Raw genomic sequence first — 20,853 nt, 5'->3', positions numbered from 1 at the left:
TATCTGGAAAATTTATTTTTGTAAGGTCTAATAAACATTAGGCTACATCTAACAAAATAACACTTAAAATAAATCAACTGACCCGTTGATTTAGGTCAACAATTATTATATTAATTTAATTTTATAATATTAGGGCCGAGATAGCTGCATATAATCAAAACGGCGAGTAATATTGGTTAGACAAAATCCTCTTATAATCATTGTTAAACACTGTTCTTTATCAATTTGTAAAAAAATCTGGTGTGGACATCACATGCCTTCCTACGCCTTTCAAATTACATACCAAATTACCTATCAAATAACATACTGAACAATACCTGAACGGTAATTCCCGGAGGCTAAACAGAAAAAAAAGAAAGGGCTTATTACTGCAAACAAAAGTCCAAAAAAGTCCAAAGTCCAAATGTTTTAAATTTTGGGCATTTTTTGAACATTTTTGTTCAAGTTGATTGCAATCAGAAGGGGGGGGGGTGTACTACTAGATGTTACAGTAGTTCTAAATTCAAAATTTCAATATCCTACGACTAATCGTTTTAATTATGCGAGATACATACTACGTACAGACGTCACACCGAAAATAATCAAAATTGATTTAGGGATGGTCAAAATGGATAATATTTTTACTTCCTACAAGGAAATAACAAGTATAAACACAGTAAAAAAATATTTAGAAATAAATTTATATTTATGAAATCTTACGATTCGGCAATGCGCTTTCACATTACTTATATAAAATGCAGATAAAGCAATCGAAGATTGATTACCAATTATGGTATTACGAAATGAGAGATTAAACATTTATTTTCGAATAATTGATATATTTAAAAGTAACTTGGACGTTTTACTGTAAAGCAGAACGTCATAAAAAAAGAAACAAGTACGTCAAATTTATATATAACAAAAAATACTTGATTTTTAATCAGTAAAATAATCTGATGTGGACACCACATGACTCCTTGTACGCCTGTTAAATTACATATACACATTTTTTTTTAAATTAAAAGAACATAAGATTTTATTTCACTAATAACTTCTGATCTTTTTTCATTTTGTATTTGTACTATTATTATTATTATTGTTGTTGCTAAAGGTTTTATTACAATTAGAGGTTAATAATTATTAATAAATTAATATATTTAATTTAAAAAAATAAATGAAGTCGGGTTCGAACCGATGTGCCTTTCCTTTCTAAGATCCAAATATTTCATTAATTAAAATTTTATTTGGCTATAATTCTGGAACCAATAAAAATAAGTATCACTTCTGATATATCGTTGAAAAGCTCTCAATGAGGGGTTATTATTGCAGTTAAGAAAAAGTCCAAAATACATTTTTTTTTTTTTGATTTTTGGCTTTTCTGAACTTTTTGTTCAAGACGATTGCAATCAAAAGGGGAGCTGCACAACTAGATTTACAACAGTCCTAAATCACAAATTCCAACATTCTACGGCTAATCGTTTTTAAGTTATGCGAGATATATATATACGTACAGACGTCGCGCCGAAACTAGTCAAAATGGATTCAGGGATGGTCAGAATGGATATTTCCGTTGAAATCTGAAAACCGAAATTTTTTGCGATTACAATATTTTCTTGTACTTCGTACAAGGAAGTAAAAATTATTTTAAATTATTTACACCGGAACATAAATTTATATTAGGTTGTGTAAAACGTATTGAGCCTCTGGAGGTAAAAATTAAGAACACATTTAGGATTTTTGGGAAAAGAAAACATTATGAGACCACATATGCACCATTTTTTTGGTGACTGCCATTCTTCTGGCAACACCATAAGCCCCTCGCTGTAGAATTATTCTGGTTTTCGGTCAAAAAATTGTGATACGTGCTTTCACTGGCCTCTTTTAAAACTAACTTAACCTTTCCGGGAATTCTGTATAGACCGAAAGAAATGGTCGTCTATCAGTGCCAGGTTCTAGTTAAATAAAAACCATCCCATTCATGACCTCTCAATCTTTGATAGGTCGTTAAATATATAAGCGATCTGTTGTTGTCAGTATACGAACCCCTTTCTGTCGACCAGGTATTTAAATTCCTAGCTGCAATTGTCCTAATTGTCGACAGTATAGGTTTGAGTTTATCGTTCTGCCTTGCAGATGCAGCTGATGACGATCCTATACCGAAGCAAAAGCACAGCATAACCTTCCTGGGAGTCAGTGTACGCTTTGCCCCAGACTCGGATCTTCTCCTCACATCAACCACAATCTTTTCGCACATTTTTGTAGGTTATTCACTTTTCATCATTCGCAACCAACCGTTTCAGAAACGGATCGATTTCGTTACGTTTCAGTAGAGATTCGCAGAAAGAAAATCGAACAAGTAAATTTTTCTTAGTCAAATCATGCGGCACCCAAACGTCGAGCATCTTTTTGTATCCAGCTTTCTCAAAACGGTTTAACTCTGGTGATAGATGTTTACGTCATTGGGGATGGCATGTCTATTTACATAACGGATTTCCTCGATTTTTTCCAGAATACGCTAACGCTATCTCGTGGACAAAATGCTCAATACGAGCATTTAATGCGCAATACGCAATACGTTTTAAATACCTATTATATTTATAGATTACTTAAGAAGTAGATAGGTTTCCCACTTCATGGATTAAACGAAGTAACAGAAATTGTCTTCAGAGTTTGCGTTCATAGAAAATAATTTTTAATATATGATTGGCTCTAAAAAAAATAAAAACAATTCTTATAAAACAATGATAACAATAAAAATTATAATTCATTTTAATACATAGAAATAATAATAAATTAAATTCGTTAGTATATTTAAGACCAGCAAAAATATAGGCGTATATTTCAGATGTCAGATGGACAAAATCCCGCACTGTAGAGCAAATTTACATTTACATAAAAAAAACAATAGAAAGCTAATAATAATATAATCATTAATTATTATAAATAACACAAAAATAACTATAACAATTAAGAAGGCGTTAATATAAATTATTTTAGTACAAAATTTGCATGTTTAAAAATGAGGTTACCGAGAGAGTCGAATGCAGTTCTTTTAATACAACCATATAAAAATTTATCTGGGTTGCAATAATTCATCATAATCTCATTTAACCCTGCTAATATACAGTTCAACTCTTCCGTTAAAATATTATAATTATTTTAAGAAACAACTTGATGTATGGTGTTCTTTCTTATCATATCTATTGTAGTCACTTCGTGTGCCATTTACTTAGGTAATCTGTGGTTGTATTTAGCATGAATCTTCTATTAAAATTCAAGAAGAACCTGTTTAATATGTATCTAGCATTCTTTCCCATCGAAATTAACACATTAATTTACTGCTTTGCACGATCTTTAATTTTATTTTTTATCATTATGATTCATTTAAAGCATTTGAGGTACAAATGACACTAGTTTCAATAGCTTTCTCTGAGAATAATGATTCTCTTTGTACAGTCAATCTCTGGTGAAATTAGTGAAGATGTCTTATTTATAGGGCTGAATACCAAGATTGATTTCAGTGGGATTGGCATGCTGATGTGTAACCGTAGATTTGGTTCAGTAAAAAAATGTAACGGGAAACCATTTTATTTTTCACTCTCTTTAGTAAGCATGGTATTGGATTTTGTTATTCTTTGGGATTGCTGTACCATTTCTGAAGGTCATTTTGTCTCGTGTCTGATCCATCTAAAACGCTTAGGATTGTAGTATTTTACACGTACACATACATACAATGGAAAGTAATGAAGTGAAAAACGAGAGAATAAAATTATACACGTGTGTTTCAAAATGAATATTGGGGTATTAAAGCTATGTAATATTTCTCAGGTTTCATGTACATTAATTAATTATACATGAAATGAAAGAGCAACAACTCAAACGGTTTTAGCTCTAAAGTCTACAGATTACCGTTTGCGTGCTATCTTTGCATATAAAATGCACCGTGACGATGAAGACTTTCTTTATCGTGTCGTATTCAGTGACGAATCAACTTTTCATGTTAATGGAAAAGTAAATACTCATAATTTCTATATCTATGGATCAGAAAATGCTCACGAAATATTGCAGTGTCAACGAGACTCTCCGAAACTGAATGTTTTTTATGCCGTATCTCGACGGAAAGTTTACGGACCAATCTTTTTCCCGGAAGCAAGTGTGTCCGGAATGAATTATCTAAATTGAGATAGTAACTATCTTGATATGTTACAATTATGGCTCTTTTTTCAACTTCAATACGAACCGTAGAACTTTATTTGGGAACAAGATGGTGCGCCTCCTCCCTGGCATAACGCTGAACGTGATCGGTTGAATAATATTCTCCATGACCGCTGGATATTTTGCCGGGTTCCAGATGACAGGGTTTGTTAGCCGTGGCCTCCACGTTCACCCGATTTGGGCCGGTGCGATTTTATTCTTTTGGGGTTTATAAAGAATCAAGTGTATGTGCCGGCCTACCCGATTTGAGACACAAGATTGAAGCAACTGTTGCATCAATTACTCCAAACTTGTTGATTAAAGTATGGGATGAACTCTCTTATCGTCTGGATATGTCCCTTGTGACGAATAGTCCTCACATAGAAAAAAAACTGATTGATTTGTTCTTCATTCAATGTATAATTTATTAATGTAACTAAAATTTAGTAAATATTACATAATTCTAAAACCCCGATATTCATTGTGAAATACACGGAACACTCAAACTATTCCTATAACACGTGCTTCAGAAGTCTGGGGATGAGTAAGGGATATCCTTAAGTAAACCTGAGCCTGTAATCAGTTTTACCTAAAGAAAAAGCAGTTTTTTAACCTTTGTTTAACCACGCAAAAATGGTGATCAGTAATGTGCTGGTGCATAGTATGAATAAAAATTTTCCGAAGAATTTTCGACGGGTTGATAACACTAACTGAATGATATATTGACGCACTGACTTTTTGTGCGATTTTTTATCACGTTTCACAATAATTTTGTAAATGGATTGTTCCTTTTCCTTTCGAATCCATCCTGTTTCTTTATTCTTAATTGCTTACTTACGTATGATCTACGGATTTAGATGCAAGTCAAGATTCATTTTAGGTAGATTTCATAAGAAAGCTATTGTAATAAGTACCATGATTCGACTTCCGGAAAATTTCGACATGTCTTCGCGTTTCACATCTCCCAAACTCCAAAACCACTGTCAGCTCAAACGTTTATATATACATTCCATATACACACTTTCTTGTGGACACGATAACTGCCGTAATTTTGCGCCAATCATTTTCAAATTGTTCCTGAAAAATAATTCGTCCCAAAATATCGGTCGAGTTCGTCCGAAATAGGACCATGGAGGTGGAAATGGGGGGGGGGAGCTTTTACGAAAAAACAAAATATCGCTGTAACTTTCTTATTAGGTAAAATATTCGTTTAAAGTTCCTACTATTCTGTAGATAATAGCCTAAAACTTATCGAATAAAGTTTCTGTATATAACCAACCATTGGCCCAGGGAGTGGAAAAAATGGGGTTTCGAAGACAAAAAAATTAATACCTCCTTTAATAGGCATGGTATCGATTTGGTTTAAAGTGGTCGTTAGTCCTCTTAAACATTGCTAAAACTTTTCTCTGTAACAGTTTTTGATATGACCAACCTTTACGGTAAGAGATGACCAAAATGTTTCTGGAATTGTAAGATGAGGTTTGTCATATGCTAAACATGTGAAACTTTTTTCACATGCAACCGTTGTATTGAGTAAATTTGAAGTTTTTTCTTAACTTTAAGGTGGAAATCTTTTTTATCCCCTACTTAGCACTGGTGAAATCTACCTCTGCCTTCCGGCGGAGAAAGGGAAAAAATCCTTTTCGGCGTGCCGAAAGGGTTTTTTTCCTCATTCTTGATGTCTAATTCTCGAATAATGCTATGATATTTAAATAAGCGATAAAATATTCGGAACCTTTAGATTTTCTGCGTTATTGATGTTTATTTGATTTAATGAAGAAGCTCTGTCTTTAGTCTTTATCTTCAGATTTCCAAATGGTGGTCGTAAAAATCAAGCCACTACTGAATGTGCTTATTGGGTAAAGATATGCTTCCTTATCCCTTGTAATACATACATCTAAATTTTAACTTCAGCTTTTAACAGAATCATGTTTAGAGGATTTCACTTGCACAACGGAAGTATTTTATTAATTACCGTACAATATAAATTATCAGATTAGGTACTACTTAGAAGGTCTTCAAAAGAGAGAGCTTTCCGTTATCGTGTAATAATAATAGTGGTTAAGAATATACTCTTACCCATGTAAGACGATTAATTATCAACTAGTTACTTTCAAAGAATATGTGTGAAAAAATGTATATTCAACCGTTTTAGTTGTATAACAGCTACAAAACTTGTGTTAATTTGTTTAGTTATGTGAGGAATTTTTTAACTATAATGGTCGAGTGAACATTAAAAATATTATGTATTGTTAAATGCAATATTTTCTCATGTGCCTCCTGCTACCTGGTCGGTTAATGATTATTACATAGGTTGGCTATATACAGGTATAATCATTTGTTTTGTACTCACGTGTACATTTAGACAGTAAATTTATATTGTTTTATTTTTTTCTATAATGCAGAACTACATTAAAGACGACCTTCCATTTAATTGGGTCAAAATTTTTCCCACAGAATATTTTACTGTTAATTTTATTTTTATCCGTTTATTCTGTTTTACCGTACGGTATTTCAATAACAAAGGACTTCATGAATATTCATTACTTTATTAGGGGAATTTGAGTGTAATGGTATAATGATAAATTCATTAAATATTAGTTTTTCCTGCTAATTTAAAAAAAAAATAAAAATAAGTATATAAAAGGGCACCGTTTCTGTTAACATGATTTTTCTGATTTCCAATATGTTTTTAACCTCTTATCTCCTGTTTCTTTTTCCAAAAATTTCATTTTCTTAAATTTTTTTATTTTATTTTAATATATAAAAAGTAGCCATCCTCTGTGGAACAAGTCGTAGCGTCTCGGGATTTTATTCAGAGGTCCCGGGTTCAAATCCCGGTCATGGCATTTTTGAACGCTACAAAATTATCATTTCATCTCATCTTCTGAAGCAATACATAACGAAAAACAACAATTCCCTTTTTCATACCAGAACTATTTTCTTTAAAAAAATATGTACTAGCATTCACCAGTCGCGGCTTCACTCGTGCTACATGGTTACTTGCGATTACTGTCGCGGTCAATTTTTATTTTTTTTAATTTTATGTTTTTACTTCCTTGTTCGAAGTAAAGGAATTATTGTGATCGCGAAAAATTTCGGTTTTCAGATCTCAACGGAACTGTTCATTTTGACCATCGCTGAATCCATTTTGACTAGTTTCGGCGTGACGTCTGTACGTACGTAGTACGTTGCATCTCGCATAACTTAAAAACGATTAGCCGTAGGATGCTGAAATTTTGGATTTAGGACTGCTGTAACTTCTAGTTGTGCTCCTCCGCTTTTGATTGCAGTCGACTGGACCAAAAGTGTTTAAAAAAGCCCAAAATCCAAAAATATTTGGATTTTGGACTTTTTCTTAACGGCAGTAATAAGCCCTCATTGATATCTTTTCAACGATACATCATAAGTGGCACTTATTTCCATTGTTTCCAGAGTTGTAGCCAAATAAAATGTTAATTAATGAAATATTTGGATCTTATAAGGGAAAGTCACATCGGTTCGAATCTGACTTCAAATAATTTTTTTTTAAAACTTAAAAAAAAATTCAATTTAAAAAAAAATATGAAAAAATATCAGAAATTATTTGGGAAATAATATTTTATGTGCTTTTCATTTAAAAAAAAAATTGTCAATGTAATTTTATAGGCTTACAAGGAAGACATGTGGTGTCCACATCAGATTTTTTAGTTAAGTTACCGGAGGCAGGTGTAGTTAGTCATGTCGCACAGACAGTAACAGTGGCAGTGGCTAAATTGGTTGAGTCGCCCCGCCGTAACCGTTACACCCCTTAAAATAATATTTGTAAGCCCAAAAACAGAGCATTCCCATCGCGGCTTCCTGGGTGGTTAATAATCAGCGCCCATTAAAAACTACTGAAGATAAATTAATGAAAATTTATATACAGATTCTTCAAGTGTATTCTAAGAAAGGATCTTTTGAAATTCCGAGTTTAAAGGGTTAAATTAAGTTACAATGAAATTTACTGTTTTTGATTTTCTCAGTAACAAATGAAGATTACAACTTGATTTTTGACGCTTTAAGGCCTTCAGCCTTTTTTTCTTGTTTCAACAAAATTTTCCTAGAAAATTCTCTCTTTTCCGATTCGTCTTCAAAATTTTTCTTTTATTTATTGTAATTAATTTGTAGCAATCTCCTTTCCTGTGATTTTGTTTTAATATATCTATTTTCAATGTTTAGCTACTATAAAGGGTTAAACATAAATACAAATATTTTTTTCTATTTCGTAAATCTATTACTGATTGTTACAAATTTTTTCTGAATAAATTTTTACTTCGTTATGATATTCTACTTTTAATCGTAAAAATTTCTTCCATGCTTACGCTCATAAATGTGATTCGTATATTCCAATATTTTGTAAATTAATATATCCATGTTTTTATATTTACGACTGCGCAACTTTCCTAAAAATAATAATTTATTCTTAAAAAAATAATAATATCTATATGTATTAAATCTGACAGTACAGTTGTTTTCGTGTACTTTGGCTTACTAAGTAAAATGTTACCATTTTTAATAAATTATTAACTCCTCTGTAAGATATTTAATAAAAAATGTTCTTTGTCTTACATATCTATTCAAAACATTGTCATTAATATCTGAATTGTTATTTATTTTATAATTTTTTTCTGGTATTGATTATATCACTATATAAACAATACAATCCACTTGTTCGTGGATTAGATTTTTCTAGCGTGTGAAAAATGTCATGTCTGATCGAAATTCGAACCCGGGGCCTCCGGATGAAAGGCCAAGACGCTACCACTCCGCCACGGAGATTTATTTAGTATCTTCATATATTTAACTTACTACATGTTTATTTTAAATTATTAATATGAACTTTAGCCATTTCATTTTTTTTTATTTTATAATTAATTTTAAATTTTATAACCCTGGTTTGATCACAGTTTCTTTTTGATCTATCCAGACAGATTTTTTTTCAACTGTTTAGTTGTATACGTATTATCTGGAATAGCGTCTAAATTGCAGGATATTGAGGAGTTAAATATATTAAGATAAAACAATATATTAAAAAATTTTCTGTTATTTTTTATTGATTTTGTAAAATTAAAAAAGATAGAAGACTTAAAGAATATTTGAAAAGCAAATCAAGACAAATAAAAGAAATTTTATTCAGGAAAATAAATTCATGATGGTAAGACATTTTACGCAAATTTCATAAGAAAGGTACCATGATTCGATTTCTGGAAAATTTTGACATATCTTCGCCTTTCACATCTCCCATACCCCAAAACCATCTTTAGTTCAAAAGTTTATATATATATATTTCACTTTCTTGTGGACACTATAACTGCTGTAATTTTGCGCAAATCACTTTCAATTGATACTTAAAATATAACGTCCAAAATCTCAGTCGAGTTCGTTAATTGTCAAAATCGGACCGTGGAGGTGGAAGTGGAGGGGCTTTTCGAAAAAAAAATATCGCTAAAACCTTTTTATTAGGTAAAATATTGATTCATTTAAAGTTCCTACTATTCTTTGGATAAGGTTCTAAAACATATCTAAGTAAAGCTTTTTGATATCACCAAATATTGGCCCAGCGGGTGGAAAAAATGAGGTATCGAAGACAAAAAAACAATCATACCTCCCTTAATAGGCACAGTATCGAATCGGTAAAATGGTCGTTAGTCCTCTAAACATTACCTAAAACTTTTATCTGAAACAATTTTTGATATGACTAACCCTTACGGCAAAATTTTACTGGATTTTAAGATGGGGCTTGTCGTATGCTGAACATGTGAAAGTTTTTTCACATGCAACCATTGTCTTATTGAGTAAATTTGAAGTTTTTCTTAACTTTAATCTGAAAATATTTGTTATCCCCTACTTAGCATCGGTGAAATCTGTCTCCGCCTTCCGGCATGCCGAAAGGGATTTTTATAATTGTTGTTACTTTTAAAATGTTCGATATTTCACTGCTAGGTTATTTGAAATGGTTACAAACTTAATTTTTAAAAGTTTACTACCCTCAAAGTTTTTATAATTTCAGAAATATTTTCAATTTCGTTTTTTAAATATACAGTTGTTTTTTTACAATATCTGTGAATCAGGATGTAGTAATATTTCAATATCACATATTACGTGAATTATCTTTTGTTTTTTATATATATATTTTTTTAAAAATATATATAAAAAATATATATTTAGTAAATATTAGAAAAAAAGTGGAAAAAAAATGTCTTGCTTTAATATTCGGTATACCCTGCTTCCTTATAAGTGAAAATACTGCTCTTTAAATTACGCAAACTTGTGTGTTCTTTAAATGTATAGTAACCAATCTACATAATGACAAAATACACGTTTATTAAATTATTGTAATTCTATTGTTATACGAAAAGAACAAAAGATTAATTCAACTGTGGAACAAACATTACAATCCGTTTCGGCTACGGTAGATTTATTTTAGATGACCAGCTGTTATAAATAAAATAGCTCTCGGGTCGTCTTAGGTAACTTCTTCTAATATTACGTCGAATATACGTAGGTTGTGTGGTGGCTATTCTTTCTTTTGTATGGCGGACTTCTTGGTTGTTTATGGTAAAAGAACGTAAAAAGACCAAGAAGAAGAAGAAAAAAGAGATGTAGAAGCAAGTAACTATCTTCCTGAACCGGTTTTTGGCCGCACTTTGTATGATATGCACTCGTGTTCTTGTGTGGACGATGCCGGAACAGGTTTCGTGATCCGGTCTGCTGGCACATATCGCCTCCACATTATCTCAACACCACCGTTCGTTCATTCGTCCAGTCATTATTTACAGCATCGTCCGTAAGGTAGAGAAATAATACCGGATATTTTGCACTCGGCTTCTCTTAGAAAATTATTACTATTTTTTCTTTCTTTCTTTTTAAATCGGTCTATGAAGAAGTATTTATATAGTATTTATGTTTACTTGCGTACTACGTACTATGTAGGTCAATGTATAGTTTCCAACCGAAGCTAAATGCGAAAGCTGTTGCTTATTCTGTTGTTATAAATACGTCATGTTTTTTTATTTGCAAAATTTCAACTTAAAAATTTCTGAAAAATTATTCATATAATTATTATAAGATCTTGAACTAATTTTTATATAATTTTATAAATATTTATATAGCATTTTTGAATAGTTTTTATAAAATTTTGTGTGGAGGAAGAGCACATCAATTTTCAACGTATTTAGTCCGTGTTGGTCGGCGGTGAAAGTTAGGAAAAGTATTAATTTTAGATGACAAAACAAAGCAGATTGTTTTTAAAATTACTGTCTTGCTATCACCGCATCGTTACGTCTAAATTTTATTTTCCTTGAATTATCATTTTGATCTCACAGTTTTTATCCGATTTATTTACTTTTTTTTTCTAAATTTAAATAGAATAGCAATGAACATTGTGTAAATTATTGTTTTACTTTATTTATTTCTGAGTTAAAACGTGTTTTTCTTCAACAGTTTGGTATAAAAAAATTACAGTTTTTTGGCAATCAAATTATTTGGTTAATAAGGGGCAGCCAGAGATAGAGCGGTTACATATCGACCTTTCATCTCGAAGTCCCAGGTTCAAATCCCTTAAAGATGTGACATTTTTAATAGCTACAAAATTTCCATTTCGCATTTCCACGATACAAGCTTCTAACTTATTTTGCATCAAAGCTTATAGCACGGTAAAAACTTCGAATTTTTTAATTATTAAATAAAAGCGTTATTTATAAAAGCTTTTATTTAATGAAATTAAGCAATAATTGTTTTATTAATATTGTTTGTTGTCAAGGTAACCAAAATTTCCTTTTTTTCGTTGTAATTACCTAACGGTTTAAATTCAAAGGTAATTATTTAATTAAAATAATCTTTAGCAAGGAGTAAGTGAGGTATCCAAAGAAGTAGCTGTTTCCATGTCTTATACATCAAGGGATATTCATGGGAAATTTAGTTCCAGGTAGAAGGGAAATTTCATGTTTGAAGAATTTAAGGCAGTGGTTTTCCGAATCTACCAGCATTTTACTTCGGTCAGCTATAAACAAATTTGAAATTATTCCGATGGTTACCAACCTTTGATAATAGATGTGGTACAAAAAAAAGATTTTTTAGATATACCAAACCGTTTGGTTGATAAACTATTTGTCATTTTTATCAGACAGTTGGGTGGAAGCTACCAAACTATGTATTTATTAAGAATTAATTGTACTTTTTGTACTTGCAGAACGATTTTTGGTCTGTATATAAAAGAAATTAAAATAATTTTTAGCACGGGGTAAGTGAGGTATCCAAAGAAATAGCTGTTTCCATGTCTTATACTTCAAGGGATATTCATGGGAAATTTAGTTCCAGGTAGAAGGAAAATTTCATGTTTGAAGAATTTAAGGCAGTGGTTTTACGAATTTACCAGCATTTTACTTCAATCAGCTATAAACAAAGTTGAAGTTATTCCGATGGTTACCAACCTTCGATAATGGATATGGTACAAAAAAAGATTTTTTTAATATACCAAACCGAAGAAGAAGAAATCGAAGAGGATGAAAGTACCACTCTTAATATATCGTTGAAAAGCTCTCAATGAAGGCTTATTACTACAGTTAAGGAAAAATTCAAAAATCCAATTTTTTTTTGATTTTGGGCTTTTTTGGACGCTTTTGTTTGGTTCAGTCGATTGCAATCAAAAGGGGAGGTGTACAACTAGATGTTACAACAATCCTAAATTCAAAATTTCAACATTCTACGGCTAATCGTTTTTGAGTTATTCGAGATACGTACGTACAGACGTCACGCCGAAACTACTCAAAATGGATTCAGGGATGATCAAAATGGATATTTCCGTTGATATCTGAAAACCGAAATTTTTGGTGATTACAATACTTGTACCAGAATCTCAGCAGATATAGTTTGGTTATTTTTATCCAATTTCGTTTTCCATCTATAACCATTGAAAAAATATATTCACTTATTTGAGACTATATATATATATATATATATGTATGTATGTATAGTCGTTTTCAATGATTAATTTGTTAGCAATGATTCTCATTTGAACTAATTAATTCAGAAACCTCGTAATCACTAATATTCTTTTCAGACAATGGATTTGGAAAAGAATTACGTAATTATTAACATTATTATTATTTTAATCTATTTATCTATTCAACAACTAAATAATTTTATTTTATTTCGATCTGTCTAAAATTATTTTGAAGGCCTCTAAAATGATTTTGTTTCTTTGTATGCGTTCTCATTCTTTATTTAATAATATTTATTTAAATTTAAAAAAAACTTTATATTTTATCAATACTTTTAATCTATAATTTAAAAAAAATAAATCTTATAAAAGGAGATCTTTATATGAAGAATAAAAAAATGAATTGATGTCTATTTTATAATAGGTTGAAAAAAACGTTAAACACTAACTGTTGTTATTATTATTCTCTTTTCTTCTTCTATTGTTGAATTCTAGTTTTATTTATAAGAACAAGGTAGAGAGAAAGGTGGGGTTGAATATCACGAACTGTTGTTGTTACCTTAGATGTTTCAGATGTTGTTGAATCGGACAAGAACGCAGAATTAAAAATCATGAATAACGTGTAGTAGTAGTAGTGTACTAGGTACAGCGTATAACGTTGCAGGACAGGACCTTTTTATTTTCTTTCTTTTAATCTTTTACTAGTTTATCTTATAATATGTAGGTACGATTCTTTATTCTATTTTCTTTTATATTCTCTTCCGTTCTGCTTGACAACGGTTTGGTCGGTTGTTCTCTAGTATAAAAAAAATAATAAAAGACTTTTTTTTTGTTAAGATTTCTCTCCCACGGCTTTTCTTCTCTTTTCTCTATTTCTCTGTCGTTTTTTTATATGCTTTTCATTTAAATAGATTACTGCACGATTTGATATACCTTTAACTTACTGTTTTTCTTGTAATTTTTTTTTAACGTATGAATGAATATCATATTTTTTAAAGACATGGTTAATTCATAAATATTTATTCGAATATTTATCACCAGTATTTTATAGTAATTTATTTTATTTTAAATAGGACTATATCCTCATATTTATGTTACTATCATAAATATAAACGGTGTAGGTGATTTGACAAGAAACATCTGAAAATGGTGTAGCTATTTTACGGAACATTAAGCATACCATGCCAGGTTTACTAAGGAAAGTAGTGTTCTGCTATTTTCTTCAGTGAATAAAACGTACTACTGCATATTTTCATGCTAATCCATCGATATTCTGCTATACAAGTTAATTTCTCTTTAGTACAAGAAATATTAGTACAATGAGAAAATATACTGTTAAAGAAAACAACTCGGACCAGTTCAAATTCATAACAGTTGTGATAGTATTACACCAGCCGTTCCCATATGATTATTCAGTTTCAATATCAATTGCATAAATAATATAATTGATCGTTTATTTATATTAAATGCTTCTAAAAATTTCTAATAAGCTAACATCTCAGAAAAGTTAACCGGCTGAAAAAAATTCGGCGAAACGATGAAAACGTTTCGGGAAATATCAGGAATAATGATAAAAAAGTTTAATTAATATGGAATAAATCCTGAGTCTTTGAGAAAAATAACAAATAATTTTTGATGTAATTTTGTGAACTGCATGATTTTTTTTATATGAAAAATACTTTAAAAATTTAATACGAATAGAAAATTGATCAAGTAAGCAGTGTAAATGAGTAATAAATCTTTAAAGCGAAATAAATAATTGTGTATAGTAAGTTATCATAATAGAGATTTACCAATTAGTTGTAAAATTAATTTAAGAAACAATTAGAGGATTTTCGTACTCCTCATAGCTCAAAACGTAAAGAAAAATTCATTTTCATCCCCCACTCAAACCATGCGACCGAAAGTAATACCGTACTTTTCTGCAAAAAGTTGATAAAAAACAATATTAAAGAAATAACCTTGTGTATATATGTGTGTGTGCGCGCGCGCGTGTATAGAATATGGTGAATATGAATACTGTTTGCCCTACTTTACAAGTTCGCACGAGTTAAATACATACCGTAGTATTCAGTGTAATAGTTTTTAAGTATTATATATTTATAAAATTTGTTTTTAAAACTATTATTATAAGTTTTTTTTAATAACTCGTTATTATTGTACTCTTTACATTTACTAATTTAAAATATGTTTTTTCTTTTATCTAATAAACAAAAAAGCCTCTAATAGTAATCGCATTACTTAACTGTATATTTATTCGAATGGTTTAAATACATATTAATCAAGTTATTTAACGCAAATGATCAAACAACTTTCTAGCTAATACCCTATTACTGTTGCTTGTAATAGTTTTAATATTAAAATTAATATTACGCTACTTATAAATTAAACCTAACCTCCTATTCAATGCTAATAAGTTATATACTGTATTTTGACATTTAAGCATAAGTTTAATCCCTCCCCCTCTACTCTCTTCTCATCTAATGTATGTTGAATTTCATCAAATAAATTTTTTTTTCATTTAAGTTTCATATTGTTAATATTTTTTTTTTTGTAATTGTTCAAATTGTATTAAATTTCTAATACTCTTAATTATTTAAATCGGATTAACATAAATAAATCACGTAAAATTGCCGTTTAGTTCTGAATATTATATTTTCTATTATCCTATTATATAATTTTATAATTAGTAAAATAATTTATGGAAATTCTACCAATATAAATGTATTGTAAAAATCATCAGTTATTATTATTATTATTTTTTTTTTTTATAAATAAATAAAAATAAATAGTGTTTCAGTAAGTACCGGTATTTTATATTAAGCCCCAGTATTTTTCGAACTATAAAATTATAAACCGCCATATTTGATATATATATATATATATTTATTATTATTATTATTATGCTTTTACGTTGTATATGATTCTCGACAGGATTTTGTATGTGCAATCCAGGAGAGATATGCCTATGTAGTTTTCCGGATTAGTTTTATCCCCTTTTTTATGTAATGGATGAATGAGGGCTGTGGTCCAGTGTTCTGGAAGTTTTTCTTCGTTCCATATTTTTCACGGGCATAGATATAGGGAAGTTTTGACTGAATAAACTGATGAGTGTTTCCAGAGTTCTGCGAAAAGCTGGTCTTCTCCGCTTGCTTTGTAGTTTTTTATTTATATAAATATATAAGTTTATTAGAAATGTCATTTTACATATTAGAGCAACGTTTATTTATTTCTAGAGAATCTCATGATAACGAAAAGTATTTATCATTTTTTACAGTAAAACTAGCGTCATTTTAGAAGAAATAGGGCACAATAATATTAAATATTATTTATTGTTAAATCTCGTTATAAAAATGAGGATTATTTGACGGAAACTATGAGAAAATTACGTACTGATTTTGAAGGAAATCAGTGTGAATTCACACTGATTTCCTCATCTCTGTGAATTATTTTCTGAGAATTAATTTTAAAAATTGAGTACATTATATGTATTCCCTTAAAGATGATACATCGCATGCGTCAACGTTCCGCACAAAACATTTTGAATGAGTGTAACAATTCATTATAAAACATCAATACCCCATTGAGCACAATAATTAAACATTTCACAGACTACGTACAACGAATTTTGACAAAATACCTTCTTTATGCATAAAACATTCTATTAATGCAAGATCTGCTTCCTAGAAATTATAAACGATAAGACTTCGTCAATTGGATTTTGGAACATAAGAAAGTAAATGTTGAATTTCAACGGAAAATAATCTTTGATAAGGCTCATTTCCACCTTAACAGTTTCATGAATAAATAAAATTGTTGAATTTAGGGCAGTGAAAACCCAAGAATAGTTCTTACGCATTCCATGAATCCAAAAAAACGTAAAGAGTATGTTACGCAGCTTGGGCTGGAGGAGTGATTAGGCCCTATTTCTTCGAAAACAACGCTGGTTATGCCCTACGACGATGTTACGATGAATATTGTTTGTTATCGTGCGATGCTTGCGATATCTTTTTTTTTTTATCAGAATTGAAAGTTATGGACCTGGAAGATTTACGGTTCCAACAGGACAGTGCGACCTACCACAGAGTACGTGAAACTTATTGCAGAACAAATTTTCCTTCGTATAATCTCTAGTTTTGAATATCAGAACTACCCAGCAAGGTCGTACGATCTAACGTTTTACGATTACTTTCTGAAGGGTTATTTGGTGAAGAGTAACGTGTATGCCAATAATTTACAGACACTCCTAGAGTTGAAGAACGAAATTCGTCGATATATTGAAGAAATTTACCCTTGTAAACGTGTAATATGTACTTAAAAATTTATTGAGAGTTAATTCCTGCGACGGAGCCATGGCGGTTAATTGCCTGACATTTCCATACTTAACCTCTTACATTGTACTTTATAATAAAAATATTAAATATTTTTGACAAAAAGTGAGTTTTTTTAATCAAAATACAGGTTTTTATTGAGACACTTTATATAATTATGCATTTATATATATATATATACCCAAACAAATTACAATGATATTGTAAACCGTACGGTAAGAGTCTAGCAGATATCATTTCTTCCGCTCAAATATAAACATTTCTGTAATATAAATAAAACTGTTTTTAACAAAACGATACTGATATCAAAAAAAGATAATTCCTATTATCAAAATCTGTTATTAATTTAGAATTTCCTTTAAAAATAAATACGTGTTAAATATATATAATAACAATAGATATACAATAATAGATAATAAACAATATTTAAGCGTTCCATATAATAAGCAAAAAAAAGAAATTTTGTTGCAAAACTCTTACCGGCCCGATTTCATTTATACGTAATACATATCACATTTACAGAAATAACAAAATTCTTATGATTATTAGTTGTTTAATAAATTAAATCGGACTGGTAATAGTTTCGTAACAAATTTTTCTTTTTTTCCTTATTACATGAAACGCTTAAACTTTTTTTTTTAATCTATTATTGTGTATTTATTATCTATTACATGTATTTAACATGTATTTTTTTAAAAAAAATTATAAATTTATAACAGATTTTGATACTAGAAATGTAGTGTCTTATCTTTTTTGATATCAGTATCGTTTTGTTAAAAACAGTATTATTTATATTACAGAAAGTTTTGTTTTTTGAGCGGAAGAAATGATTTCTGCGAGACTTACTGTACGGTTGCAATTTATTGTAATTCTTTTGGATATCACTGCGCTTTCTTAGATTATTTTATTCTATTTCATTATAAATTACTGACTGATAAATCTTATGGATTTATTGCCTTTCTAGAACAAACAAATTGAATTTCACGGCCAATTTTTTTTGTTGATAGTTATAGCATTCACTTCATACCATACTTTTCCTTTTTTAATAAAACTATTATAATGACCTTTACGAATCGAAGATCCGTGATGTAATTTTGCACTTATTACTTGTAAGTGTAACCCTCGATTTTTATTGTTAAATTCGATTTTACCAATCGAATTTATTTCTGTTTTATTTATTCCTTTTTTAATAAAACTAGTACAATTTCTTGTAAACTAATACTTTTAAAGAAATAATGGGAATTAAAAAAATTGTTTCATCTTCAGTATTTTCACTTATATAAGAGAATTTACTATTAAAACACAAGTATTTACAATACTTGAATTAACAACAAATTAAAAAAATTAATATTTCATCCAATTGAAAGTAAAGGACATGAAAACTTACACATAATTACAGCATCAATTTTCTGCCGTAACTCGGCTGTTTATTAACCGATTTTAAAAAAATAAAATGTTATTTTATTAAAAATAAAAGGCTTAATATTTTAGTAAAATAACAAAATTTTGATAAAACTAATATTTATAGAGATATAACGCATTGAAAAATAAGCATGGCCGCCATTTTGTAATTTGTGAAGGTATTCAAGTCCTAATTATTCGATAATTTAAAAAATTTATTACTAAGACGCTTACCATATTAATGTGATTCGTCTATCCGAACTTAAGATATAAATTTTTATATAAAAATAACAAAATTACGGATAGAGAAAGAACGGAGAAATTGCCATTTTTCCTAAGGTTATTTTTTGTTTAGTTTTACAAATAGAATCTGAAAACGTATAACCAGCCTACCATTTTAGAAACACTGTATAAATTTAGTATGGAAATTTATAATTGGAGTAGTCTAATAATTTATACATGTAAAAAAACTTATATGAAAATCGATAATTATATATGTATAAATTATAATGTAATGTTATAGATCCTCCGTAATTCATCATGTACGAGATGATGAAAAAAATAAATAAATAAAAATTACGAAATGTACTTATTTATACTTGTATAGTAGTACATAACTTAGTACTTGAGAGAAAAAACCGTGGATGTTATTGCAGCAAAGTACAGAGTAATAAATTCTTGCAAAAAAATAACATAAACAGTATAACTGTTTTTTTACGTTAATAGAGATGAAAGTTATTGTTTTACTTATATGATTTTTTATTGTGATTAATAAATGAAAAACAAAGAAAAAAGATCTGCTAGAGAAAATATAAACAAGAATATAAAATGATAAGTATGTGAAAATTTTATAATTTTTTGCTTTATTTTTTTATTTATATTTTGTGTTTTTTTTGCAATAAAAATTTTAATTTTTTTTTTTTTTCTAGAAAGACAAGTACTGTTGTCTTTGTTTGTTTGACCTAGTATATTTGTCTTCCTCATTATTCTACACATTTCACGAGTATTTGATATACAAATCAACAAAATTGCTGAGAGCGGCTGGCCCGAGCACCTGCACTTCTTACTAAACAACTACGCTCTGGACCCACATTCTTCAGTAACTTCTGTGTAATATTAAAATATGTTATATGTATATATATATATATATATATATATATATATATATATATATATATATATATATACAGAGTGTTTCTAAAAAGGTAGGCTGTCTATACTTTTTCGGATTCTCCTTGTAAAACTAAACAAAAAATATCGTTACGAAAAATGGCAATTTCTTCTTCGTTCTTTCCCTGTCCGCCATTATGTTATTTTTATATAAAAATGTGTATATCAAGTTCGGATAGACGAATCACATTAATATTTGGTAAGCGTCTTGGCAATAAAGTTCTAAAATTATCGAAAAATCAGGACTTAATACCTTCGGAAATTACAAAATGGCGGCCATGTTTATTTTTCAATCCGTTATATCTCCATAACAAACGTTTTACCAAAATATGTAATTTGTTAAAACATTAAATCTTTTATTTTAAACAAAATGACATTTTATTTTTTAAAATCGGTTAACATATACCCGAATTATGGCAGAAAATCGATGTAATTTTGTGTCTGTTTTCATGTCCTCCACTTTATGTTCAATTCGATTAATTGTTAATTGTTTTTATTTATTGTTAATTCTAGTATTGTAAATTAGTATCAAATTAAGTAATTATTTTCTAATTTGTTAATCCTAACCATACTAAAAAGGACCCGGAAGTGGCCCTCCTGGTGGGTTAGTGGTAAGTGGTCCTCCGGGCGGGACAACCCGCCCGGAGGACCTAGCTGCGAAGGGCGTGCCTACGGCAGGTCTCTGCTATTACGTAAATAAAGTTGTATGAAGTATTCAATGATTGATTACAATATTAAAAGATTTTCACAGAAAATTATGTAATTATGATAATAATTATAATTACATTATGATACGATATTGTGTATTAAGCATAC

The 20,853-nt window shown here is 29.5% G+C and overlaps 1 protein-coding gene across 1 annotated transcript in view; it reads left to right on the top strand.

Annotated features, from left to right (window-relative positions):
* Positions 1 to 20,853, top strand: part of LOC142330053 (uncharacterized) — a 510,508-nt gene that overhangs the window by 25,486 nt on the left and 464,169 nt on the right. The window lies entirely within an intron of this gene.

The sequence above is a fragment of the Lycorma delicatula genome, chromosome 9 (assembly GCF_047948215.1).
Source record: "Lycorma delicatula isolate Av1 chromosome 9, ASM4794821v1, whole genome shotgun sequence".
In the NCBI taxonomy this organism is placed as follows: Eukaryota; Metazoa; Arthropoda; class Insecta; order Hemiptera; family Fulgoridae; genus Lycorma; species Lycorma delicatula.
The sequence above is the reverse complement of the archived record's forward strand: the minus strand, read 5'-3'. Positions and strand labels throughout refer to the sequence as shown.